The sequence below is a fragment of the Stenella coeruleoalba genome (genome assembly GCF_951394435.1).
Source record: "Stenella coeruleoalba genome assembly, chromosome: 13".
Lineage (NCBI taxonomy): Eukaryota > Metazoa > Chordata > Mammalia > Artiodactyla > Delphinidae > Stenella > Stenella coeruleoalba.
The window spans coordinates 42,124,090-42,152,021 of record NC_137159.1 but is presented as its reverse complement, the minus strand read 5'-3'; the positions used below and the strand labels follow the sequence as shown (position 1 = coordinate 42,152,021).

Genomic DNA, 27,932 nt, shown 5'->3' with positions numbered 1-27,932 from the left:
TTGATTACTTGCAGCCAAATTGTGGTCTTTCAAACAGCATGTTCCTTTATCATCACAGAACCAGCAGTTTCAGATTCCATAATTGAGAGCTACACAGTTTATAGGAATTGATATTCAGAATAAGACTTTTTAGTTTGAAGCTGAATAACGATGGATGTGTGGAGCCTGGTTGCTTGCTGGGAAAAAATAGTACATTTCAAGTTTCCATAGTCTTGCCAGGGGAAACAGCACCTTGTGTATTCTTTCAGGAGAGAAAAATATTTCCATCTATCACACTAGTTTAGAAGACCTAATTCTAGAAATGTCATGGTGATAGTTTCTTCTTTTCTGGGGATGGCAACTCAAGACTAAACAAATAATTGTAAATTCACCTCCTCATTCCAGCAAAATCATTTGTTCCATATTATATACAGCACTGTTATTCTGTCATTAATGGTCAATTTTTGAATTAGGAAAAAGTGTACAGAGAGAATGTATCACCCAATTTTCCATGATAGGTCATGATATACTTGCTGTATCCTTCTAAATAAAATGAAAGCAAAGGCAGATTTCTTGGCCATATTTACTACTTTTTTAAGTACAGGTCAACTGACATTCATTAATTTTATTTCATCTATATTATTTGGAAAATATCATTAATGATATATCTGCTTTATTCTTTGCTTAAAAAATACATATTTCAAGCTTTTATTCAAACATAAATCCTGAAGTTAGTCTTAAATTTGCATATCTGGAGATATATTTTAAAAATAATAAACTCTCTAATTAATTGATTATGGTATAAACATCTCTTACCCTGCCCTTTTTTTTTTTAAGAGAGCTTCTCAAATTTAGTGATTTTTAATCAAAATAGACCTTCTGATTCACATCTCATTAAACATGAGTTTGAAAGAAAGGACAGAAGTATTTTATGCAAAGTTCTGGAATGTGTAGAACCTGAGAGACTGCTCCCATAGCAGCTCCCGGAGCAAAATGTTACCAGTCAGTTTAGTAAGACATAAATTGCTTACCTATGGTACCAGAACTCTAAAGGAAAAGTCCTGTTCTCTCAGATAAGAATGTGTGTAGAGAATGACTACTACTTATGACACAGGAAATAGCTCAGTTTACTGGTTCTACATGCATGTGTTATTTTAAAAAGCATGATTTCCAACATTTATTATAATATAATGTGATTAAAATTGGGGGTAGCTTCTCTGTGATGCCTTTTGAGACTACATCAATCTAACCTTTCTCCCTTTCTTCTCTCAAGTTCTATAATGGGGTATCATGCAGTCTGGCATTTCAAATTTCTTTCTAACTATTGATATATATCGATTTATACTTTACAAAGAGTACGTATTCTTTATGGACATAACAGACCCACAAAATTATTCTCTCTCTCTAAATATATATATATTTAATATATGTATACACACACATACATATATTATATATGTATATATATTTATATATATATTTATGGATATATATATATATATATATATATAGTTTCTTAAAAAGTGACAAACATAGAATAGGAACTCCAAAACCATTTTTTTCAAAATAAATTGTTTTAGGAAATTTTATTGACTACAAACAAGACCTCCTGAAATCACAGTGATTCTGTGATCATATTAATATAAAGAAATCATGAAAAGTAATTTGCAAGCTACAGTCCTTTAACCACAATTATTTTTTCACTTCTCAGCCTACACAGAGTCACACACACTCACACGCACGTTAAGACAGAAAAGGGGATCACCTTGCTTTCCTAACAAATCCTGAAAAGAGTAATTTTATAAATTTTAAAATTATAATTACTTGAGTATAATTATAAATTTTTGATGATGGCTCTGATGAAGTTTATAAAACTATCTAGGTGATAATCTTGAAACCAAATTAACTAAAACACGTACATTAAGAAGCCGAGAGAACTAAGTTTTGAAATTAATAAAATCCCTTGCTAAAGTGTGCAAACTCCAGTATACGATTTCAAGTGATGATTATCTCTAGAATAGTACCCTTAATTTTGTGGGAGTACATAAAATGAATTTAACATTTTATTTTGATAACCTTGACATACTTGTTTTATTATTTTAAAGTAAGAGAACATGGTATTTAGTGAAGGTAGGTTTTCGTTTTTGTAATTTAAGAATTGTGTAAAGTCTCTCAAAGAATTTTAAGATCCTAAAAATATATGAAAATAAAGGTATTCTTACCTAAATTAAGTGGCCCATTAGTGCATCTTTACCATTCAAATTCAGTAAATAAAACGTGTCTGATTTGCTTCTCATAGAAGAGAAGAGACGGCCACTTAAGCATAATGAATTACACAGTAATTTTTTGGACGTGTGAATTTAAAATTGCAAGTATTTTTGAAGAGCACTATGTAAAGATTAGGGAATCCTATTTTAAGAACTGAGTGGAAAGTACTGTGTACCAAGGCAAAAGAAAATCAATCTGTATGAAATTCATTTGGCTAAAAAAAGAACGAGTGGGTAAAACTGAAATATGGAGAGTCAAACAGTTTTCAACTCCAACATATACTTTATTTGCCACCCTGCCTTCCATACTCACATAACCACTGTCACTTATATTTTACTATTACCTGAATGCATGTTAAAATTCACTTCTGAAACGAGGACAATTTTGCAATATGTTGATGTTTCCCAAAATAAACATGAGGAGTGGCTCTTTTACCCAGCAGTCTCCCTTATCACTGTAGAGAAGGAACGTCCACAGACTTTGTATCTGCAGTGTAATTAGCTTGTGGAGGCAGGATCATAATGAAAGCAAAATTTACATTATTTCAGGCATGTGACTGTTTGCTCATTCTAACTGGAATAAAAAGTGAATTCCACTCTGTACATTCAAAGATTTATTCAATCCACTTTCTAATGTTTTCCCTCCAGAAAAACCGGAGTGTGATTACCAAGCTGGAACACTAAAAACTGTTCCTGAATGGAGAGTTCCCATCCTGTCTCAATGGGACCAAAGAAAAGAGAAAGCCTCCAAATCAAACACAGGGAGTGTTGTTTGGCTACCATAAACTGTGCAACTGGTTTCTACGCCATGTTGTAATTAAACTGTATTCGGGAGAAGTTATACATTGTTCTTAGAAATAATATTAATAATAATCCTGTCAATCAAAAGTCCTGAATTGAAAGCTCTTTGTTGGGTCCTACCATCAAGGATGAGCTGCAGGTGAAAAATTATTACTGATAGCCAAATGCAGAGACTACATCTTCAGATGCTATGGCCCAAGGTCATGAAGGTGAGGGAAGCAAAACAAATGCAGCTCTCATCTAGCAATAATGGATTTGCAAGAATTTGAAACGAAACTTTCCTTCCAGCTACTGCTTTCATGTCAGAGAAATAAAATACATGTGCAAAATTTAAAGCTTTATGTATCTAACCCTTTCTGACCCCTTTTAAATTCAGTTATTAATAATAACTATGATAATAATGCTTATGCCCAAGACTGGAATGAGGGTTAATTAGTTAATATTTATAAAGCCTTCTGAAAATGAAAAATACTATTTAAACACTAAGTACATTCTTTTCTTTTCTCCTTTCACCCTTTACTTTCATTTCCTTCTTTTATCATAGATCAATTCGTTTTTCCTCCTGTCTGGCTAATTTTTTCACTGGTTATATTTTCTACTCTTTTTTCTGTTCTTACCCTTGACTCCACATTGATCCCTATCACTCTCTTGCTTTTCTCCCCTCCTATGCTTTAAGGCACCTCTTTCTCATTTTAATTTCTTCTCTCTAGTCTTCCTTTATCCACTTCTCACTCTCTTTCCTCTTTTGCATATATATATATATATATATATATATTTATCTTCTTCATTTTCTTTATTACTTTAAACATCAGTAAAATATTAAAACTGATACAGCTTTTAATTAACTTTTATCCCCATGTTATGGGCTATTGAGACCAAAAAGAAGATAAATCCAATTGGCTGTCCCCAATCCCTTCCTACTAGGTATTCCCTACTAGATGGCAAACTCCATGAAATCATAGACTGTGACCACCTGGAATAGTTTCTCCCTTGCATTCTGCAAAACATCAATAAAGGATTGTTTTTAATGAATCCTTCCACCCTATAACATCCTGACAACCTATGAGCTTTCAACGTCTTAATGATACTATGAGTTTTCAAAAGCCTTATCATAGGGCATAAGTATTGCATCAGGTTTCAGCTGATCTTACATGTATATTTCACATTGTATGTGCAACTTCTAAAGGCTTATTGCCAACAGTAAAAAGACTGGAATTTATCAATTTATCACCCCCTTTCTAAAATAAATAGTGTAGAAATAATACAGCTGTCTCCTTAGGCCTACACAAAGAATTTAGTTGTAGTTATAAGGATCAAGCGATTTAAAATTCTATATTTTAATGATATATTTCAAGAGATTCTATTGTTTAAAAGATCTACTCATTTTAGAAACAGGATGCCAAATTGTAGACCTATTCAGTTTATAAGCTCAGGACTCAACTAGTTATTCTTCCTAGTTATTCTCACTCATCAGAGTCCCCAAGTCTAATTATATAGATTGCTACCTGAACAATCTAACTAAATCATTTAACCAGTGCTGTATTCTTGCTTTTGGGGCATTGAATTGCTTATAAAGTTCAAAGTTTACCAGTTAAGACCCACAAAATCATTCCTCAGCTTTTATTTCCAAGTTGAATCCAATATTCAGTACATATGTACTATGTGCTATGTTAGGTTCAGTTGGGCTACATTTTCCCATGCGTCTGCCTCACGGAGAACATAGGAAGCACAAGTTATTGTATCTAAAGCTATAACATCCAGCAGAACTCTTGTTGCCTACCAACCAGTAGTTAACTGGTCTCACAAGTTCTGTGCTTTCCAGTCTCTGTGCAGTTTCATTCATCCAATGTGACCCTGCCACTCCTCTCTCTCATTTTTTTAAAAGCTTTACCAGAAAATTTGAAGTGATTAACCCTCATCCTGATAATTAGTGCCCTGCACACTTATTTTGATGATTAACCAGGCACAGTCTCATTATATTTACTCAACAGACATGCATTAAATTCCTACCATGTTCAGGAAATTGTGCTAAGTTTTGTAAGAAGCTGTGGAAATATATGAAATAGTTGCAACCCTTAAAGGTATTTATCTTCTCAGGGACATAAACAAGTAAGAAGGTGATAAGTAACAATGAAAGCCATCAACTAAGTATTATAGGTGTACAGATGAAGAAGGAAATATTTTCAGCAGGTCGTGAGTAGGAAGTGTTCCAACTGGTTGTGCTAAGAGAGTCAAGGTAATCCACTGAGGAATACAGTAGCAGGCTGCACTGCCCACAAGGACAGGGTTGAGGCTGGAGACATCATTTAGAGATCCAAAAGTTTACATTTCATTAAAATGTAAAGCAAGAGGAGTAATCAAGCAATTAATGGTTAAAGAAGGTAGAAGACTGTTTTAAACAGGTGTATTTGCTACCTATTGCTGTGTAACAAATTATCCCAGAATTTAATGGCTTAAAGCAACAAACTTTCATTTATTATCTCACGTGGATTAGGAATCTGGGTGCAATTTAGTTCAATGTCTCTCACTCTAGGTATCTCATTAGATTGCAATCAAGCTGTTGGTTGGAGCTGTAGTCTCACCTGAAAGCTTTCACTTCCAAGATTATTCACATGGATATTAGTTAGCCTTGGCCTTTCCATAAGGATACCTATGACAAGGCACCTGGCTTTCTCAGAGTGAGATCTGAGAAAGACAGAGAGACAAAGAGAGCAAGTCGACCCAAAGCAGAAAGTCATTATTTCTGATAGATCTGAGAAAGACAGAGAGACAAAGAGAGCAAGTTGACCCAAAGCAGAAAGTCATCATTTATAACAATCTCAGAGTTGACATCATATCAGTTCTGCCACATTCTATTCATTATAATCAATTCACTAAATCCAGCCCACACTCAAGGTGAGGGGATTACACAAGGGTGTGAATAGCAGGAGGTATTCATGTTAGTGAAGCCATGTTAGTGACTACCTTCCACAGAAAAATGATAATACAGAGAAAGGGCATGGAGCAAAATGCTTCATGGACATTTAGGAAAGAGCAAGCGGTTCAAGGAGGCTAGAGACATATCAAAGTAATATGGAGAGCTCTGATACCACTGAAGAGGCTGATTTTATGGAGCTACTGAAGAACTCTTGAAAATATTTACAAGAACACAATGATCCATGATTTTTTTTAGAAAAATTCAACTCATTATATTAAGAAGTATAAATTTGAGGGAGGAACCTGTGAATAAAGGAATACCAATTAAGGTACTTACATAACAGCTCAAACATTAGATCCATTCAACACAAGAAGAAAGAAGAATTTTGAGAAAGCTTTGGTTAATTTTCTCAAAATAACATAAAGTATTTGAGATGGAACTGAAGAGATGCCTTGACATAAAAAGTGAAAGATTTTTTTCAAAAGAAGTATCAGTGGGGAAATAATGTAGAACCCAACCCTAGTGAACAAATGCAGAGGAGAAGACTGGAGGAACCCAGGATACACTTTGTTTTCAGGAAGTTTGGTGGTGCTGGAAATAAGGAAAGTATGATAGTAACCAGGGGAAACTGTGGTTGAAATAAGTGAAGACTTGAGCACATTTTTTTGGCTGAAAGGAAGCAGTTAGTGGAAAGAGGAAGAATTTAAAGACTTGTGAGAGAAGAAAGACTTTATGGTGCTAAGTCTCAGAACAGACAGAAAGGAATGAGGTTTTTAAAAAAAAAATGCACAGATGGTGGCATTAATCGTGGAAAGGCATAGGAACAACTCTTCCTTCGAAAGACAGGAGGAAAATGTATGTGATATGTGGGAAAGCATTTTTAATATACACAGTCCCATAACAAAGTCTCTGCTATCAAACTGATCAAAATTATTATGAGGACCATGATATATTCTGACCTGTGGGTCACAAATAGAGATAATCCAAGGGTACAGTTAGTTATATGCAGCAAGGTAATAGAAACTGAATCCACAACAGTCTCTTTTGTCTAATATTTTTGTTTCATTTCATATACCTTTGCCTGATGGGACCCCATGGAAAACCTATACTCCTAAAATAAACAAAGTAGTCATAGAGTTTTATGTTAATACTGGGTCAAGTGACTTAAAAGGAATGTTCTTTTTTCCCTAGATCATCAAGAATTCTATTTAATGAATACCTGAGCTCCTACAATACGAAATGCATGAAGTTAGAAAATGTAGGAGAGACAAATACAAGAACAAAGAGTTCTTGCCTTTGAAGACTCACAATAGAGGAAGGAGGGTGACAAGTACAATGATTCCTGAGACAGAGTAGATGGCATAGGATTGTTAGTAGCGCATCTATGGGAATTCAAAGAAGGACGTAAAGGTAGCCTCCAGTTACGGTCATCAGGAAGTCTTCATGACAGAGGTTACAATTTACACAGGACTGACAGTTGTATAAGAAATTTAAGAGGAACAATGAAGAGAAAGAACACTCTAGTGGGAGGTAACAACATGGAGAAAACATGGAGGTGGGAGATTATAGACAATGTTCAGAGAAAATCAATTATCTCAATTAGCCCCAAGGGCAGGGGCAGGAGGGGAAGAGTTGGAGATAAGCCTGGAATATCTGGAGCTGTAATAAACTGTGTTTTAATCAGTGAGTCAATAGGTGCAGATCTAGGTTTTAAGAACCTCAATCTAGCCATAATATGCTTTGGAGTCAGTAGAAAAAGATACAAAGAAATCAGTTAGGAGCATCTGAAACTCCAGATAAGTTACGGGAACATATATAGAAACAATGGCTGAATGGAAAACACAGGTGGGTCATGTGAGGCATTAGAAGGTAAAATCAAAAGGATAAAGCAAATGACTGCATGTGAGGGTGATAAAGGAAAGACAAGAATGACTCCAAAGGTTTTCAGCTTTGTTGCATATGCTGCCAAGAATTCTGAGTGTGGAAAATGGACAGTCTCCAAGAACAGCAACTTAAGGGCAGTACGGAGCAGTTTGGAAGTCAATGCATACTTCAGAAAATTCATTCTTTGAACCTAAGATTAGATCGTGGTCTAAGTGGGAGGGAAAAGCTATAGGGTTTTTAAAAATCTGCAAAGGAAAAAATCTTTATCATATTTGCAATATGAGCTCTATCAAAAGATCATGAGAAGTGGTGGGGGGGAATATCACTCTAGAAGTATTCTACTACATAGACCACTACTAGCAGAATGTTAGTGCTCAGAAATAAAACTACTACTTAGTAGATACCAATGGCAAAGTGCAGTCGGCTTCTGTGAAGAGAAAAACAACATTTTGCCAGAACATTCTGCATCATTCATTCTTCTATCAACTATTAACTCTTCAGGATCAAGCACCTTTATGAGAAATGCTAAAATATCTTTAGCTTGTTCCTAATCAGAGAGACCTCAGAACAGCATCAAGCTATAAAGAAACTTGAAATTATAACAAGTGCAAGTCCGCCAGTCAGGGTAAGGTATATTACTTATCTCCGTGGTACGGGATGTAGCAAATAGATGCTCTGTCCTATCATTCTGCACTCTGAAGTACAAAGACTCATCTCAAATGAGAACCTAAGTTCTTTCTTTTTTATTCTACGTTCTTCTTTTCCTTAAATCAGCAAATCCACTACACAGGCTTACTGATATTAGAGACATATGTCTCTTAAGCCAACGGTATATGAATTATAGCAGGAAATGGCTTTGAAAGTGCCTCCAAGGCAAAGTATGGAAATTCCCACCTCACTCTCCCGAGAGAACAGGATGAGCAGTCAGTATGTTTGTGAATTCAGAGAATGCTACCCCGTTGTTCAGAGACAGCATGTGTTTGTCTCTTTCTCTCTTTGAAGTTTTTGTTTGTTTGTCTGTTTGTTTTTGCGGTACGCGGGCCTCTCACTGCTGTGGCCTGTCCCGTTGCGGAGCAGAGGCTCCGGACGCGCAGGCTCAGCGGCCATGGCTCACGGGCCCAGCCGCTCCGCGGCATGTAGGATCTTCCCGGACCGCGGCACGAACCCGTGTTCCCTGCATCGGCAGGCGGACTCTCAACCACTGCGCCACCAGGGAAGCCCTGAAGTATTTTTAAAATGTGAAACCTCAGACATATTCAAGGACAGTTTGCCGGGTTGGTCAAGAACACTACTGTATCTACCTATGCACTACGTTATAAATCTTCTATACTTTGGCTATGCATACGTGACACATGACCCTTATTTCTCCCTTGTGGTTGCTTGCTCAGAGACAACAGAGGTCTATGAAAGAACAGTGCTTCCCTCCAGGTAACATTTCACACATAACTCTTCGCATCTACCAACACATCAAGGTAACTGAGATGTAGTCTGGAAGAGAGCTTAACACTAACAGTCTTAAATAGACTAATTTGGATTAAATAAGCAAGAAAATTCCCTTACGTATTTGTTAGTATAATAATGCTATCTACATGTTTCTAGACTTTGTTATGTCTTCTAAGAGCACATGAACAATTCTCTAAATTCTTCAGGCATTTGGTTCAATTTGTCTGTCAGACTATTAATTAATTAGTTCTATAGCAATCTCTCCCAGCTGTCCTGTAGAAAGCCAGCAAAAGTGAAAAATCAGCCAGGATGACACAAACAAACAAACAACAACAACAAAACACTTGCCTCCACTCTGAGTAGGAAAATCTGTCATTAAAAGAAGGTTCAACTTTCAGATCCAAAGCTCATTTCTCTTTCTCACGGGAAAGCAGACAACTATTATGTACATTAGCCACATTACCAGCAGAATTGAAGGAAATGCCTATTTGGCACTTTTTCTCCACTAATACTTTAAAACAAATAGGTGTAGTTCCTTTAGGTTTGCCTGAATATACCAAAGAAAATAACACTTTTAACATGCAAAGTAATTCATGAAAAAGGGACTTCCAAACTATGGGTGTCATTCACATTTTCTAAAAATATAATCAGAAAGAGATAAGAAAAACTAACACAGTGTTATTACTCCTAATACTTCCCCATTCCACTGAATTATAATGTCTACTCAAAAAGAAGCTCTCATTTCTCATGTCTCCTATATTTTTAGTATTTCTTTTGCTCAGGGGTTTGGTGCATGTTGATCTAATCAAGGTCCTCAGTTGCAAGTAACAGAAGTCAGCTTTGGCTGGAAGGATATATGGAGGCTCATGGAATTGATCGGCCAACTGAAGAATTATCTGGGAAAGTACACAGAAACCATAGGAGGTAGGTGGCGGGCATCAGAGAACACCACCATGTCACACCACAGGGGTAGTCTGAACTTCAGAGAACACCACCATGTCACACCACAGGGTAATCTGAACGTCAGAGAACACCACCATGTCACACCACAGGGGTAGTCTGAACTTGCCTTCACTCTACTAAAGCACCATGGTCAGTCCCCAAGGCCGGCATCTTTACATCATCATCCAGATTCAAAATCCCACGTTGGAGCATCCAGTTGATGGTACCTCAGACACGTATCCACACTTTCAATCACTGAGAATGGGGAGACACTGGATCGTACAGTGTCTGTAGTGAGAAGTGTGATTCTGCCTGCCAAGACTCACAGAAAGGAGTAATTCAACCCATGGAGATTGGAACTTCCCACGTTGGGCAAACAAAAAACACGGCAATAACCATTATGCATGCTACAAGGAGAATTTCTCTACACATTACCTAATTATAACTCTATGTAGTAAGTATATTGATTTTTTTTTAATTTGGAGAATGGGATAGAGGGGAATGGATTGAATACTCTTTGTAGAAACTTCATTATCGAATAATGTAAAGATTGATCAATATTTTTCTACCCTATAAAGCCTGGAAGGAGAAAGTATTTCCCTCCATCTTTTATTAACCCTCTCTTTAAAAAGCATCAGTATATTTATTAATAAATGCCATTTTAACACTAAAACTAATGCAACATAAAGCTACTGCTATGAAGTTACTTTTACGCAAAGCACTGTTCAAAGCGTTTTACATGTATTCACTCACTTATCTGTACTGACTCATTTTATTTAGTGGAGTTTCTAAAGGTTTTTCTGAAGTAAGTTTTGAGAAAATAAGTTCAGGTAACGTTACTAGTTAACTATAGGCCTCCTCAAAGGCTGGCAGAACTACCCAAATATCCCATGTTAAACTTGGTTCTTAAAAATCCATATAATTTTCCGGAAAACTGAAGAAGGGCTGATTCTTATTTCATAACGCACGTTTGTTACCCTAACCCAAACATGATTATAGTGCAACCAAGATAACATAATAAAAGTATAAATGCAATTTTTCTAGACAAAGCTTTCTTAGTAAAATAACAAATGGTAACTGGAAAAAAAATCCAGGCTGGAGAGATTTAGGGTAAGTTGATTCAATACGCTAAAATTATTAACAACTTTTAGAAGTTACCACCATTATATCAAATAACTATGGACCTTGAATTTTAGTTCACATAGCCTACCATAGAGATAATCCAAATCACATATAGTCCAAAAGCATAGGCCACTGGTTGCCTACATAATACCACAATCTGGTTCTCATTCACCAAGAGAACTCCAAAATATACCCAGCTAGAAGAAAACATTCTCAGCCTTATAATGAATTACAGGCAGTAATCATGGGGTGGTGCTCTAGGAACGTTGTTTATAACGGGCTAACTCTCTTTGACCTTCCCCTAGTCCTCCTTTTTTTGGCCCTTTTGGCCCTTCGCCCCTCTTTCTCCTACTCCCTTCCTGGAACACAGAGGTAATGATTAGACCTCTACTAGTCAATTGTAGGCTATAAGGTGACACTGAGGATTGAAGTCATGAGCTAAAGATGGCAGAGCAGAAAGAGAGAAGGAGACTGGATCCCTGAAGACAGGATAGAGACACTATAACTATGTTGGACTGCAACCCCTGCTCTTTCTTTTATATAAATTCTATCTTTCCTGAGTCAATCTAATTTGAATTCTCTGTCATGAGGCTAAACACAATCCTAAACTGGTACAACTCTCCTCCTTCTTTGAGCTTGATATTATAGATGGATATATCACGTACAACATATATGGAGAGTTCTAGTGACTGTGACTTGATACTTGTCTAGCAGCTTACTACTGAAAATGTTTTCCACAGACATTATCTCCTTTTTTTAAGGCAATTAAAGATAAGTGAGGTTAAATCATTTCAAAATGATGAAACATACAATGGAAGCACTAGATATACCAGATTAAGATTATCCAACATCTTTTCTCATCTATTACTGTCTTTCCTCTAATTAAAGCTACACTGATATGGGTTAACTTTCTTTAGTATTTGTTCTTATATGTAGGGGCAAAAAACATTTCAACTTAGACATTTAGTTATTTACTACAGTTGCAAAGTAGCTGTTGGAATTAGAAAAGATTCTTTAAACTCCATAAGTTTAGAATCCAATGCCCTCTAATTTAATATAAAATATCCACTATTTCTTAAGACTCAGTTCACCCATATCTCCCACCCCTCCAGCCCTCACCTCTGCCAACCACCAATCTGTTCTCTGTACCTATGAGCTTGGTAGAGTTTTGGGGGGCTGGGGGTTTTGTTTTGTTTTTTAGATTCTACATATAAGAGAGACCACACAGTGTTTGTCTTTCTCTGACTTATTTCACCTAGCATAATGACCTCAAGGTCCGTAGATGTAGTCACACATGGCAAGAGTTTTTTTTATAGCTGAGTAACATTCTATTGTTTGTACAGACACATACACACACACACATACACACATACATATACATGCCACATTTTCTTTACCCATTCATCCATCAATGAACACTTAGATTGTTTCCATACCTTGGCTATTGAAACTCTAATAACCTGAGAATTGGTAATGTCAGGTGAAATTATCCCCATTTTACAGATGGTGAAACAATTTCAGATGTTATCTGATCTGCTTGGAATTATAGAGCAAGTAACTAGAATATCTTTGAGGTAGACTCAGGTCTTTACACTCAGATTCCATCCCTTTCCACTATATCATACTGCTATACCTATGAGGGTTTTGCTTTTCTGGATAATATATTACATCCCTTAAAACAGCCAGATATTCCACCTGTAACAAGTAAATACATTTACTTATTTTTCATATTAACAACTTCAATCCATTGAGAAAACATTGCACTAACAACTCTGTGGCTATGGGCCAACGAGAAACACAACAGTTTGAAGATGATTCACTGGATGTCTCCCAGTCTTTGCCAAATTCATTTTAGAAGACCTCAGGAACATCATTTTAGAAAACCTCAGTTGTCTGATTCAGGGTCCCCAAATAAGTGAGTCAAAGAGATACAACGTGGGTGGAAGGAATTATTAAATGAGAAGGGAAAAGGAAAGTCTTACAGGCCCATGACTTATTGGGGATGTAAAGGAAAAGAGTTTAATTAGCTAAATATTAAATTCAGTGATTTTAGTGTAAATCATTTATATAACTAACCACATAATCTAAGCTTACCACTTTTTGCTTTCATTTTTCTCTATGTAAAAAAAAAAAAAAAAAAAAAAAACTCTAACAAACACATTGAAGTATGAACTGTGTAGTTTTGCAAGTGTCAACTGATCACATGTTTATCCACCCATTGGTAGTAGGCAAAGGCTCACCACTGTCTGTATTACGTAAGAGAGAGGCAAAGAATGAGCCCTCGATTCAAACTAAAATGACAAAAAAAGAACTGGTGACTGGACTAGCTTAACCAAATTTTTTCTGCATAAGTAAAAATAATTTTAGAAATTAAGAATCATATAAAGTAAAGAATAAAGTTACCCACCAAAGAATCAAATATAGTAAACCAATAAGAGGTTGGACTGTCAGGAAGACCTAGCATAGAGTACTGACTTTGGTACTAACTGGCTCTCTGGCCTTGAACAAATCATACAACTTTGAGGAAAGCCTTGCTTTTTTTCACATATCAAATGAGAATAATGAGAGTGCCTCAAAAGTCATTGTGAGAGTCAAGAAGATAATGTCATTGCACAGGGGCTAGTAAATATAGTTAAGTGCTCAAAAAATGTATCATCATTTTTATATATATCGTAATTAAAATGTTTTTCCAGTGTCTCAAAACCTTCTCATACATCTCTTAGGTCAAAGAGGTACAATTTGTTGAAATATATCTCTAAAGAGCACCGCCATTATCAACTTATTGTGTCTATACAAATATAAGTGCGTGTACAAGTCTGCCCAAAACATCTTGATCAAAAGCAATCTGGGGTTTGTTTGTTCGTTCTGTTTGGACCAAATGATAGGCCACATGATAGGCCAAAATGACTACATTCTTCTTTATCTAAAATGTACATATTATTGGAGGCAAGAGCAGGTAATACCAAGATGGGATTTCTTTATTGAAATCTATCTTGTTGAACTGTCATCTCTCGAAGTACAGAAAGGGTGATTTAGTACAATAAATAGCCTGAAAGATAAACAAGAATGAGGTCAAATTCTGAATTCTAAGAGATACTTCATCTTCTATTTATCTTGATTTCAACAGGGCTGGAAAACATCAGATTTGAGTAAGGAAAACGCAGTAAGTACTCTCCTGTTCTTTGGCCCACCTCACTAGACAAACGTAAAAGTGTGTATGTACTGGGGACAGGGGCACATGAGGGTGAATAATGGCATATAAAATGCCTTTTGATCCACAGTTTGGATTTTCATTAAGGTTCTGGTGTTGCTTCTTGGAGTCATCCAGACTCCTCAGTTACCTGATTGCTACATTATATATCCTGTCAAATTAAAATCTCCTAGTACACAAACTGTTCCCTGAATCCTGTGTGAAGTTCACCACTGAAAGCCCTCACTCCTCAACGCCTAGCTAAATGGTGCCTTTGCAATAAAGAATGATGCAGCTGCTTCTCAGAAGTACCACAGCATGAAATGACTCCACTTTGCCTGCTACATTTTAACCACTGGCTCTGAAGCAGTGGTATTTAAATGAGAACTAAGTTGAAAATTAAAAACTCATTAATTCACAATACACCCTTGCTGAGTATGAGGCAGTTTAGACAAAAGAGAAGTCTGCCAAAGAGGAAAAAGTTGACTATAGAAGTTAATACTGCAAACAAGAGGCCAGAGGAAATATTTATTTAAGAGAATAATTTATATTCAAGCCTTCAGAATAATAGATAGGCTAATTACAAATTTTTTTTAATCTATTCATTAAAATCCTTTTAAGGATTTTTTAAATTATATGACTATCCTAGGTTGATATCATCCCATATTCTCAAAAATATTAAAACTGCCTGCCTTTTAAAATCTTATATAATGAAAACTGTTTTCCCCAGGTTAATCTGAATTTTTATAATTTTTTAAAAGAAACAGGTAAAAAATAATCCTTTATAATAACTAATCAAATATTAAATTTCACATACTTGGAAATATTTATTGTATCCTTTGAAAAATATGCATGTATATATACACACACACAACACACACACATATGCCTATACAGACTTAAGTACACATATACACATGCACAGACACACATATATGCATACATGTGCTGCTTATTTCATTCGCAGGATGAATCGAAAAACACATCAGGGTCACAGAATCACTTGAATAACTGAATGCAAATATCAAAGAATATTTTACTGGCAAAAACAAGCAGACAAAAGCTTCATCTAGAATAAACATATATTGTAGCCCACGAAATTTTATAAAATTTTGGTAGGCGTCTGTAAAATAAATGCCGGGAAGGTAAGTCCACCCATCTTTTCAGAAAAATACAGAGGAGAACCAAATATACGATATGAAAACAAAGTCCTGGAATCCAGAACTAGATCTGAGGAGGAGGAAAGGATCACAAATCCCAGAGACCCTTTTCCATATATTTTGATGTGTTTCTTTTGTGTACAGTATCGATGAGTGTGCCATGTGCTCACTGAGAAACCAGCCCTCGGTAATTGTCAGGGATCTTCACTCTGAGTGCAGACTCCACTGGAAATTAATTGCTGCGGTGCAATCTGAACCACATCATAAATGTCATGTAGAAGTTGCAGGGAGTGAAGAGGCAGTGACAGCTCAATCCGCACTGTTTCATTTAAAGGTGGGTAAAACACACTGCGACAGAAGTGCTCTTCATCAATAATTTAGTCCGCAGTGTAAAGCCAAGCCGTGCCAAAGATGCCAGGGGGGCCGCAGCCTCCCTGGTTTTAATGACACCAGCAGGGAGGGGTTGAGGGGCCAGCTCAAATCAACATTCACTGCACATCTGGGCATGTCGGCAGATGAAGATATCAAGGACTGAGCTGACAGGACAAAGGGTTGAAAAAAGAAGTGTAACCTAGAAAACCTTTACTTTGAATTCTTTGTATAAATTCAAGGGAGATGACAGTTCCTAAGGTCATCTTATATGATAAAACTTCAGTGATCTACATAGAGAATTTTAATCCTTTCCACCATGTAATCAAAGAAAATGAAAGTTTAGTTTCTAATGTTCACTTTAAGACTCTAAGACATCCCTATTTGTTCCCCCCAAAAAAGACTTATTCGATGAACCAAATGTTAACATGAATTGCCTGATTTCATCTTTTGAACCCTAATTAGAGCTCCTCATAAGCCCCACTACAAGTGGGGGCCAGCCCAAGCTCCTCTTGACCTACGGGAGTTTAATATCTTGACTCTTTCACAATGTTTGCCAGAAACTCAAATTTTAGTATGGGAGCTTCTGTTGTAGTAAAATAAAAGAAATACTGTAACATGGCACGACCATCCCTTCCTTATTGTGCTTACTTCAAAAAAATAGAGGAGGACAGTATGTGTTTTCACTACCTGAAAAGTGCTATTTCTGGGATTCTAATGAAAAAGTGGATAGGGCTTGAAAAATGAGGATTATGTGAGTTACATGAGTGGAGATCTTGCCCTGATCCTTTGAGGATACCATGCAGTCCCAGGTTATGGTATTTTTAGAACCCCAGAGGCCAAATTCAATTATCTCATCCTATGTTTTGTATATTTGGAGGACATCGCAGCCTCACTAGGGACTGACTGGATTCTCACACAAGGAGATTCAGGCCTCACTGAAGGAAATTTACTGAGTTTCCATTTGCCCCCTAATGGCTTTTCACTCTGAAAACTGAAGTTAGTAACATTATTAACGCCAATCAGGGTTAAGGGTTTAAATTATTTCACTATAGAAATGAAGAATAAAAGACAATCATGGGACTTCCCTGGTGGCACAGTGGTTAAGAATCCACCTGCCAATGCAGGGGACACGGGCTTGATCCTTGGTCCAGGAAGATCCCATATGCCATGGAGCAACTACACCTGTGCGCCACAACTACTCAGCCTGCGCTGTGGAGCCCGTGCGCACAAGAGAAGCTACTGCAATGAGAAGCCCGCACACCGCATCGAAGAGTAGCCCCCGCTGGCTGCAACTAGAGAAAGCCCGCACGCAGCAACGAAGACCCAACGCAGCCAAACATAAATAAATTTTTAAAAAGACAATCGTTATACGTAATTTACAAAGAAAAAACATGAGATGAACGTTAAATGAACTTAAAATGTAACATTCTGATAATATTTAACCCCTTTTAGGTGATTAGTATTCAGACAATTGTTATCCAAAATTTACAATGTGTGAGAAAACAGCAGCCACACTAGTTTCAAAGTATGAGTCCCTAGGGAGTATATTTTAAGCTAATAAATCCAAATGTCCAATAATTCCTAGGCATGACTAGTCTATCTTGAAGCCAGGGTAGGATGGAAAATATGTAATACAACTTAAAACACATTTTGAAAATGCCTTTTATGAAGCAGTGCATCCATTGATAGCTAAAATCTGGGGAACATGACATATGAAACTTAAACCATTACTGCAGATTATTTCACAGTTTATCCCTCTCTTCCAAATGTCTGTAGGAAAGGTTATAGATCTCACCATTAATCTGTGGATTTCTTCCGTAAACTCAATAAGAAGACTGCTAACAGTCTGAAAGATGGACAGGTAGGTAGGTGATCCTATAGGATTTCGATGCGACAGAATGAAACAACACAACACAACACAACTCAAGCCTGAGAGGGGTATTCCTCATTGGAGGGAAATCCCAGGTGGCCTGTGAAAGGTCTTACTGGAAAGAAAAGTGACTTTGATAACAAACCCACATGTAATGTATGTAATATAGAGTCTGTAAAGTAATTAGTTCAATAATTGTCAAAATTAAAACTCTGTGAGCATATATCAAATTTCCCATTTTATGTGCTAATAAAATAGTTAATCAATAAAAGTCATATTTTTCAGCTAAAAAATGGATCCCACCACATTTGGCTCCCTCATTGCATTACTATAGTTAAAACAGAAAGAACTGCTTGATTCCATTTTTTAAAAACAAAAACATTTTCATGTACCAAGAAAATACAAGAGGGAGGTGGCTACTGTATTAGAAAGTATTAAGTTGAACCCCAGAAATAGGTGATACTCAACTGTTTTTTACCTACAAAAATGCAGTTCCATATGGCTCAGGCTAATAATTCTTTACTTTTTACTAGCTGATTTAAGAAAGAACTTTGATGGGCATTTAAATATTTGTTAAAATTATCCATTCAACAACACTTAAAAAATTTTTGAAGCTCTCCTATATGTCAAACATTGTCTTTGGTCCTAGATTTAAAAAAAAAAAAAAAAAAAAAGCACCTAGTAACAAGAATGCTTGCTTTTTAGGGACAAATTGAGAGGAATAGGGACATGTGTGAGTTTAATGCTAAGAATTTTGGAGTTCTGTTAAATGACAATGAGAAATGAGCAAACTGCATCTTTGAAATCTCAGTTTACTGAAAATAAAATATAACAAATTTTTTACTTTTATATTTTTCATGTCCATAAAAGCAATATCATAAAGTCAATCCATAGAAAACTGTCACAACTTGCTGGTGGCAAGAAAGACCTGGAGAGAAGACACTCATGTAGAAGATACTCATGTATGAGCCAAAAATGGAACGGCATGTGTCACAAATACCAAATTAGTGTCCACTTTTACAAACAGAAGATGCTCATCTCTCTCTCCATATTCGCATGTACAAGTCCCTTGAACTCCAGAAATGAATGTTATAATTATCACTGGACTGTTGTAATCTTAAATAGGAATGGAAGATAATCATGCTGGAGTGTCAGACCCAAAGGATGGCTGCTTTTTAAAAGCCCATTAAACAATCTTATTCAATTTAAATGGCAGCATTATCAGAAGGGCTTTGATAATGTAGCTGCCAATTGTGCTCTCTTGATTTGTAACTTTCTTTGAGGGCGTGGGGAACATGAGCTGTTTAAAGCACCTTTTAAGAAAGCTCCTAATTTCTTTCTGACTTTGAATATTCTCTTTTCACCGCAGAGCTGAAGGGAACCTGTAGCTCTGATTAGAATGAACTCAGATTATACAGAAGGCCTGCCCTACAATTATACATATGCCGATATTAAAACTCAGAGACGCCGGCAGTCCAAGGTACAAGGCCTAAGCAGGTAATAGAACTTCCATTCAAAACTACAGAAAAAAACAGAATGAATACAACCTTTGTGAGAAGCAGATAAAATATCTCAGAGGAGCAGATTTCTTACAGAGAATTTACCGCAGAAAAGTCATAACCATTCTGACATAACTAGTTATTTTAACAAACCTTGAAAACTGTGTATGTATGTATATATCTCATATAAATGTCTTCCCAAAATATATGACTGCACATTACTGTTGGTAGCAGATATTTTTAAGTTAAATCTTTATTTAGAGCATAATGAAACATGCTAGAACTTCTTCCCAAACATCAGAAAAGGCACTTGTTTCTTATAACTAGGGTAAGTGACCCTTTCCGGTCAACTATTTGGAGTTAGTCATTAAACCTCAGCCTGCTCTAAGCCTTGGGTGTTGGTATTTAGTTGTGTAATTATGATTGATAACTTCCGCTGATCCCTTAGAACAAAATTCACAACTCATTATATTACTGAAAGAAAAAAAAATACTTAAAAAGCTAAAAATTTTATTTCATATTTATATCATGTAATGTTTCCATGAAATTACAAACGAATCCTAACTTTATATCACTCACAAAAGCTCATAAAGGGCCCTAAACCTAGGAAGACTATATAGTAATTATTATGTATTATAGCATATATGTAATATATATTAATTATTGGCCTCTAATTGTTGCTGTTGGTGGGAAATATGAGTGGTAGAACACTAAGAAGAGGAGCTCCTAGTTTAAAAGGAGTAAACAGCAGGAATAAAAGAAGTCATAACTATTTTAAGCCAATAATTTTATGATTCAATATGAATGTCTCAAAGGGGTAAATAAGAATTGTTAAAAGAAATCTTTCCCAATGTGTAGTTTTTTAGCTAGTTATTTGAACACTAAAATAATAACCATCTAGGCAATAACGAATGGAGCAAACAATGTCATTCTAAGAAATCAATTTTTTCTTCATTTAAACCCAATCTCCATGCAGAATCTCAAGACTCATCTTAAGAAAAGACTTGTCCACCAGGCCTGCTAGTGATGAGAGGTAATGCTGCTCTGGTCCCACTAACCAGGCATCTACCCTACATGCCAGTAGATTTAAGTTGCCATCAAGTTAAATACCTCCTACAAGAGGGAACCATTCACCTGGACAGTTCTTCCTTGCCATCTTCCCACTGAGTGAAATTGCAATAACTATTCATGGCCATAAGGAGGTGGGGTAGGGTGGGGAAGAGGACTTGTTCTTAGGAAGGAAAAGAAAAGGTGTAATTAAAATAGGGAAAACATCTAATGTCTCAGCTACCTCGACCAGTCTGTGAGGTCCAGGAGAAAAGAAGGTGCTTTGGAGATCTTGCAAAAAGGTTAGGGGAGGGTATTATGTGGGTAAGGGGTGGAGGATCCTTGAAAGGAGTTAGGGAAGCAACATTCCAAATAGGCTTTTTTAAAATTCACTTGGGTTTGCACAATATGTTTCTTGAAAGAGTTTGAGGCCCAGTATATAAAAAGCTGACTATTTATATATTTGATTCCTTAAAAGCAATTAGGAATACAAAGCAGATGGTCCAGCATTGTAGATTTCCCTTTTCATATTGCTTAAACACTAGAGATCAATAAGTCTAATATAAACAGATGATTTCCATAGCAGGGTTTATAATTAGCTGGCACTGAATGTGTCCAAACTCTAAAATAATTAGCAGAAGCATGTGGCACACCATTAAAACCTTGTGGCTTGTCTGCATTTACATTTATAATTATTAAAGTTAATTATGATGCTTGTGGTGTGGTTCCAAGCTCCTTTACAACTTAGATTAAATATTTTTTTTAATCCCATAACTTCCTTTCTAACCTTCCTTGGGCCTCTGGAAAACAAGTGAAATCAGACCAAGTTAGGAAAATGTATAGCTGCCATTTTTTGCTCCAAAGAATAAATTCTGACTTTATCGTGAAAGATACGCTCTTCTTAAAGAGCTGGCAGCCTTCTCGAATGATGACAATATTTCGATCTTGAATTTTAATTTGTTCATAATGGTGAGGATAGGCAGGATAACAATGCTTACAAGTCTTCAGAGTGAAAGCTGTCATTTTGAGAGAGAAATGAATGGCAAGTCAGTGCCAATATGGTCTCCTCAATTTATTATATAGTAATAGAGAATTTTAATAACATACTTACATTGTTCTTGATTCAAGGTCTAAAGGTACTCTCCGTTCTCTTAGAGTGCAGGTAACATTTCACAGAGCGGGAACAAGCAGCTCATCTTTATTTTTAAAGTTCATATCTCCTAAAAATGGCATTTAATAAAGACCCCCTTGTGTTAGGAGCTCTGCATACAATAAGTATAAAACAGACATTGCCTTCTCAGCCAGAACAATGAGAGTCTCAATCTCACCACCAGTCATGCTAAAATCACAAGAGCAGATTTCCTTAAAATTCGCATCAACAAAAATGTTGCGTTTTTGCAGATCTTATACTCCAGTATCATCAACTGTCATTGCAAAAACTGGCCAGTGTTCTCAATATAAATCTCATTAAATCTGAAGATTTTCAACTTCTAGTCAAGAATATTTTGTCAGCATTTGTACTCTGTACCCTGTGCAATGCACCAGGCCAAAGTGAAAGATGTAGTCCTTAACCTATTTACAAGTCAGTAAATCAGAAAAGAAATATTAAACCCCTTATTTTCCTCATTTGTTCACAGATACCTCTGCTACTATATTCACATTATCTCTACTCAGTCAATGTAACATATGCACTTTCTTTATAAAAGAATACAGTGACTTACACAGTTTAAAGTGATTTGTCTTCTAGTGCTTTCCATTTGCTAAAATTTTACATAAATTCCATATACAGTTAGCATTCTCCAAAAAAACACATTGTTTTCTGCTATTTCACTTTTCAAATAATTTCTATTAGACTTTTATATCAGTTTAAATATACTACTCTTGTCCACCTATAAACTGTAAAACACATCTCTATAAAATATCTAACAACCAGCTTCATTTTTTCCCCCACAGCAGAGAGAGATTTTTTTAATAGAAACAGACAATTTTTCATCATGGAGAAAAATCCTTTGTTTCATCACTTCTGATGCATCAGTTAGAGGTAAAAAAATTAAAATATACTTTATTCAAGCTATTAATATTGGAATGAAAGATATTCTTGTTAATTTCATTACTAGTAAAATATGTAGATATAAAGACACTGTAATTTTAATGTAGCAGATGTAATATCAGCAGAGTGATTTTAAAATTACATATTATTTTAATAAAACTTAAATAAGTACATCCAGTGACATTTTATGGTCATTACTGGCTAAGAGAAATAGAAGATGAAGGAAGGAAGGAAGATAGAATGAGATGGATCAAAGTAAGTAAAACCTCAAGACTGGGAAGAAAAAGAAAAGACGCAGGAGACCATAGAAGGGGTCAAGGAGAAAATTAAGATTGTGGAATCTACATATTAGAAATAGTTGTCTACTAGAAAAGGTCACAAATATTCCCCCTGCCCACCTTCATATCTCCAAGATCTACCTTCAGTTTTTCAAAATCCAATGTGAACTAAGTTCCCCCAGAGCAAATCTTATTCATACAATACCCCTGGTATCACTACAATAGAAGCAAGGAATTTAAGAACTCCAGTTTTAATTATCATGTGCTATGTTATAGTTACATGTGTGTGCATTTGACATATATATGATCTGTGCTCCTTGAAATTTCCTCTGAGGACACAAGTTGTTAGTCATGTATTATTTTTCCTAGAAAAACTTAATTCACATAACAATCTTTCTTTATTGAAATAACCCAGAGAGATAAACAAAAGCAAAATTTTTTAAAAGTTCTTCTAAATAAGACAAGGAAAAGTATGTATATGAAACCTTGTGATATTATTATGTTGCATTCCCTACAATAATACGATGTCATCATTCACACGATCTAGTTATAAAAACATGAATTATGCCATCCTTCATCAGCATCACCAATACGTTACACTTTCTGGCTGTCTAATGTGTTTAGGGCAGCTTGTTAGATGCTGGGGTCACTAAGATTAATCTCAAGGGACTCACAGCCCAACTGGGGACACGCAAGGTGTCATGAGCAACCATACAAGGCAAAACCTGCTCTGTGAGAAATGCATGGTACAAACCATACTTAATAGATATACAGGAAAGAAAACAGTCACCTATGAAGCCTCACTAAAATAATGAAAACTTGAAATATGTTTTGTAGAAGAATGGAACTTCAAACAGATCCATCTGGGATATTGAGATAGAGTATTCCAGTCCGCCCACACACACCCCAAAAAAGGCATGGGTTAAAGCACAGAATATATTCAGAGAAGAAGGAAATAAGCCAATTTGGAGAAATAGGTAGATGTCACCTTGTATGAGGTCTCTAAAAAGTTTGTATTTCAATCATCGGGTGATAGAAAACTTTGTAAAAAACATTCTTTTTTGGTGCAGGGCCTGTGTTTGGGTTCTTTTTTGTCACTCTGTAGATTATCTTAAAAAATCAGCACAATTTTCAACTCTATTTTGCCCATGTAAATATATCCTTGGCCTAAAGAGAATAAAACTGAGGTCACATTCCCCCTACAGCCCAAGTGTTTTCATTTCTCAAATCTCCAATAAAAAAACATACATATACCTCTCTCAGAAAACCCACATTCTTCTCCCAGACTACTTAAATCTACTTCATGTCCATCACACACTTTCTGGCCCACACTTAGGTTTCCTCTGGCTCTGGCCAGACCAGGAGATGTCTGGAATGTGACAAGGTAGTATGAGCCTGCCAGGTCTATTCTGTTAGCAAATTTATTTTCTTCTCTTAGACGGATGATAAAAATGTCACGGTGTGATGCTTTTGCAGGCCCAGGAGCTCCCACCTACAGCTGCGGGGCTTGAGCGGGACCAGAAGCCAAGAATGCCATAAGGAGCACAGACAGATCCTCCGCCATCACTGCCTCTCCTGCATTGCTCATTCTCCTGCTAAATGATGCAATGGGACCCCCTCAGGGATTCTGAGTCTGATCATGTTTTTCTTGCTATTTTTTTACTTCCATCTTCCCTTCACTAAAGCGGCCCAAACTGCTGAATTTTTCATGAAACAGATAATATCATTGTACACAAGATAATGGCATTCAAATACATCCATCTGCTTGTTAGCTCTGACTACATTGATTGCAATTCTACTGAAAGAATATTTACCAAAAAAATGATTTTTTTTTCCTGCTTTTGTGGTATTAAAAATGCACATTTTCATAAGGAAACTATGGAGGGACCCGTATATGTACATAAACTAAGAGGGGAAAATGAACTGAGAAATTAAGCGGCGGTCCCTGGGGCTCATCCAAGAACAACAGTTTACTTTTTCTCAAAGGTGGATTTGAAATCCAGATGAGTTTTATGACTCGATGATTCTGTTCTTCCATCAGCTCAAGAACGAATGGTGGAAAACTGCTTTTCACCGCTATGATAGACGGAGCCCAGGCGGCTCCTCCAGAGGCTGCAGAGCACAGCGTCCTGCCACTCACCACATCTGGGATGGCACTGACTGGATGCAGCAGGATGGGAGAGCAAGACTCCTTCCTCCAGCTTCTCCCAGTCTCTATGGGTGCTGGAGTGACAGGAAAGAAGAAGAAAAGATCAGAGTGCAAGAGAGAAAAGGAGATCCCATCTGTCCTTTCATGGCCTGGAATTTAGCCTCTGATCCTAGAATGGGTAATCAGCCATCTGATTCCGACAAGGAGAGTTCACTAACTTTTTGCACATCTTATCTCAAAGGCAGAGTTTCTTCTGTCTATATCAGGAAAGTTAACTTAAGAATTCCTTAACACTATCGACTTCTACCCCCTTACCCCCTTATCCATAAATGATGCACTTATTCATGTATTTACTTTGCTATTCTAATTGCCATTCTCGTCTTCGGAAGTCAAGTGAAAAACTAATTCAGTGTGTTGGTATATCTGTAACCATTATGTCATAAGATGTTGTTTTCTCTGCACTTTTTCTTTGTCCTATTCAACCACAGTCATATCGTATTAACTGGCTTGGATTCTTATTTGAATAATTGCTAAGACATTCTCTAACTGGCATGAGATTTTTAATTGAATGTTCAATTAATTCAATTACCCCTAGCTTCCCTAAATTCTAGACAATTACCTCTAGCATCTTTAAGCTCTAGACAAAGATTTTTTTATCCAGTATGTAAAGGAAACAGCAAGTTTATCTCAGTCCAAGTTGTCTTCAATCTTCTAAACCAAAGGTGAATGACACACTGCACTTAACCTAAACATTTTCCAACCAAAAAGCTATTACTTTTCAATACTTACAAGATTTGTAGATAGAAACTTCCTTTGGACCTTCAGGAAATGTTTTAAAGACTCAGAAGTTCTTTCATTAGTAAGAGGTAATTTTAGTGAAAAACTTAAGAAGTGCTTCTACAATAAACACACACATTCGTCTTTTCAATGATATCCAGATTGGGCCAGGGTAGGTACGTATGAGTATTATGAGTACACTTTATGCAGTGTTATTTTCAAGGACCAAGGGATAAATCCAACTTCCTGGAGATCTGGGATGATTTCTTCTATGTGCCCCATGCCATAACTAGAACCTTGTGTGAACCCCACAAAACAATTAAAAATGAAGTAAAAATGTACAGTCTTCCTTTATTATTTCTGGCATGTATTTCAAGTCATTGCTGAATCAGAAACTGCTATGATCGTAAATTCCTTTTCTTCTTAAAACATGTTTCATCATTTGTGAAACAGAGAGGTATATTAATTGTGCCAATGCTTGATATTTTTGAAAATGATAAACAGCTTTGTATATTCTTCCATATTTTCAAAACAAGTTGAAATTCTGTTTAGAAATTACTCCTTAGTCTGAGGCATCTCTCTCTTTTTTTTTGCAGCTGAATAAATGTAATAAAAAACATATGGCTCATGGATATATAGCCCCTCAACCCATGTGTAACACATAGTTCTCGTTTCATTAATGGGCACACTGAAGAGCAACCCAGAGGAGAGAAGTCTCTGTGATATTGTTTCAAACCTTCTCAATAAGTAAGTCTGTCTCTTGATGTTGGATCTAGTTCAAATAACTACCACCTTTCCATGCCCATGCTTTAGCTAGTCTTTGCATAGTAAGTTATACTTATTTCTAACAACTAATTAAGCTATCACAATTTCTAAACCAGAGAGCAAAGGCATTGCAATAGCAATAAAATGATCTTATTTTGAATATCAATGAGAAGTCAGAACAATAAACTGCATAGATACAACTTATTCAAACATTCTTCTAAGGGTTAAATCACTAAAAACTAAATAACCAGAAAGGAAAGTGGGCGAGATGACTGTCTATCTTGGCTCCATCTTATGGGATGAAAGAAAAAAACGCATCTTTTGTATTTTTCTAATAAGTTCTGAAGTGCATTGTAGAGAATCAATAAGTATTAGCAACAACAACAAACAGTCCCATTATAAGTCAATGGCTCTCCTTTATACACTACAGTATACAAAATACTCTCTAGTATTTTCACTTTCACTCATGTAATGAGAATTATACATTTTAGTCTGGATTAGAGACAAAAATTTTAGATTTTCAATACAGATCCCTCATCTCCCACAACTGTTTCTACAATTCCTTACAACCCAGGGAGGATAACCAATTCACTGCAGCCTACTTCCTGTCTCTATCCTTGTAATCTGTCCCAATTACAGTGATTTTCCCTAATTAAGCATAACTACTTTTATGTAAGTGCAAAAACACTAGATCCAGGTCCTTTTAGAACATGTGAGACAACTGCTCATATATCCTGCAAGTTCCATATTTCCAAAAGGAAGAGAGAGAGAGGGGGAGAATAATTATTTAGTGTCTACTTCGAACACAAGTGTGTTAGGGATACGGCAAGGAAGAATATATAGTCGCTACTCTCAGGGAGCTTATAATTTAAAATAATAACAAATAACAGTATAATATAAATGAAACTGGTATCATAACACAACCTACAATAATGTTTTGGTGCTATGGAGTTCAGAGGAAGAAGTCAATTTGGGCAGGATTGGTTAGGGAAGGCTGAACTCAGTGACCATTAACAGGAAACAACTTAATTTGACAGAAAGTTAAGAGGGAGGGAGGGAGGGAGAAGGGGAGTGAGGGAGAAGGGGAAGAAGAGAAACCTTAGAAATCACACAGACCAACTTCCTCTTGTTACAGATGAGGACATCAAGAGTCACAGTACTGATGTGACCTTAACTTAGAAAGTTGACAGAGGAGTGATAGAAATGCAAAGGTAATTCAAGTTCCAACTACCATGGTACTACCCTAGCAGATGAAATTAAATATTTCTCAAATTTCCAGAAACCAACCTTATTCAAGAAAAGCAGACAATGGGATCTTAAGATCAATAAACTAGGGATTAGAAAACTAGATGGCGGAGTAGAAGGACATGCTCTCACTCCCTCTTGCGAGAACACCAGAATCACAACTAGCTGCTGGACA

The 27,932-nt window shown here is 36.2% G+C and overlaps 1 long non-coding RNA gene across 3 annotated transcripts in view; it reads right to left on the bottom strand.

Annotated features, from left to right (window-relative positions):
* Positions 1-27,932, bottom strand: part of LOC307196118 — a 1,219,527-nt gene that overhangs the window by 1,058,603 nt on the left and 132,992 nt on the right. The gene's annotated exons all lie outside the window — the stretch shown is intronic.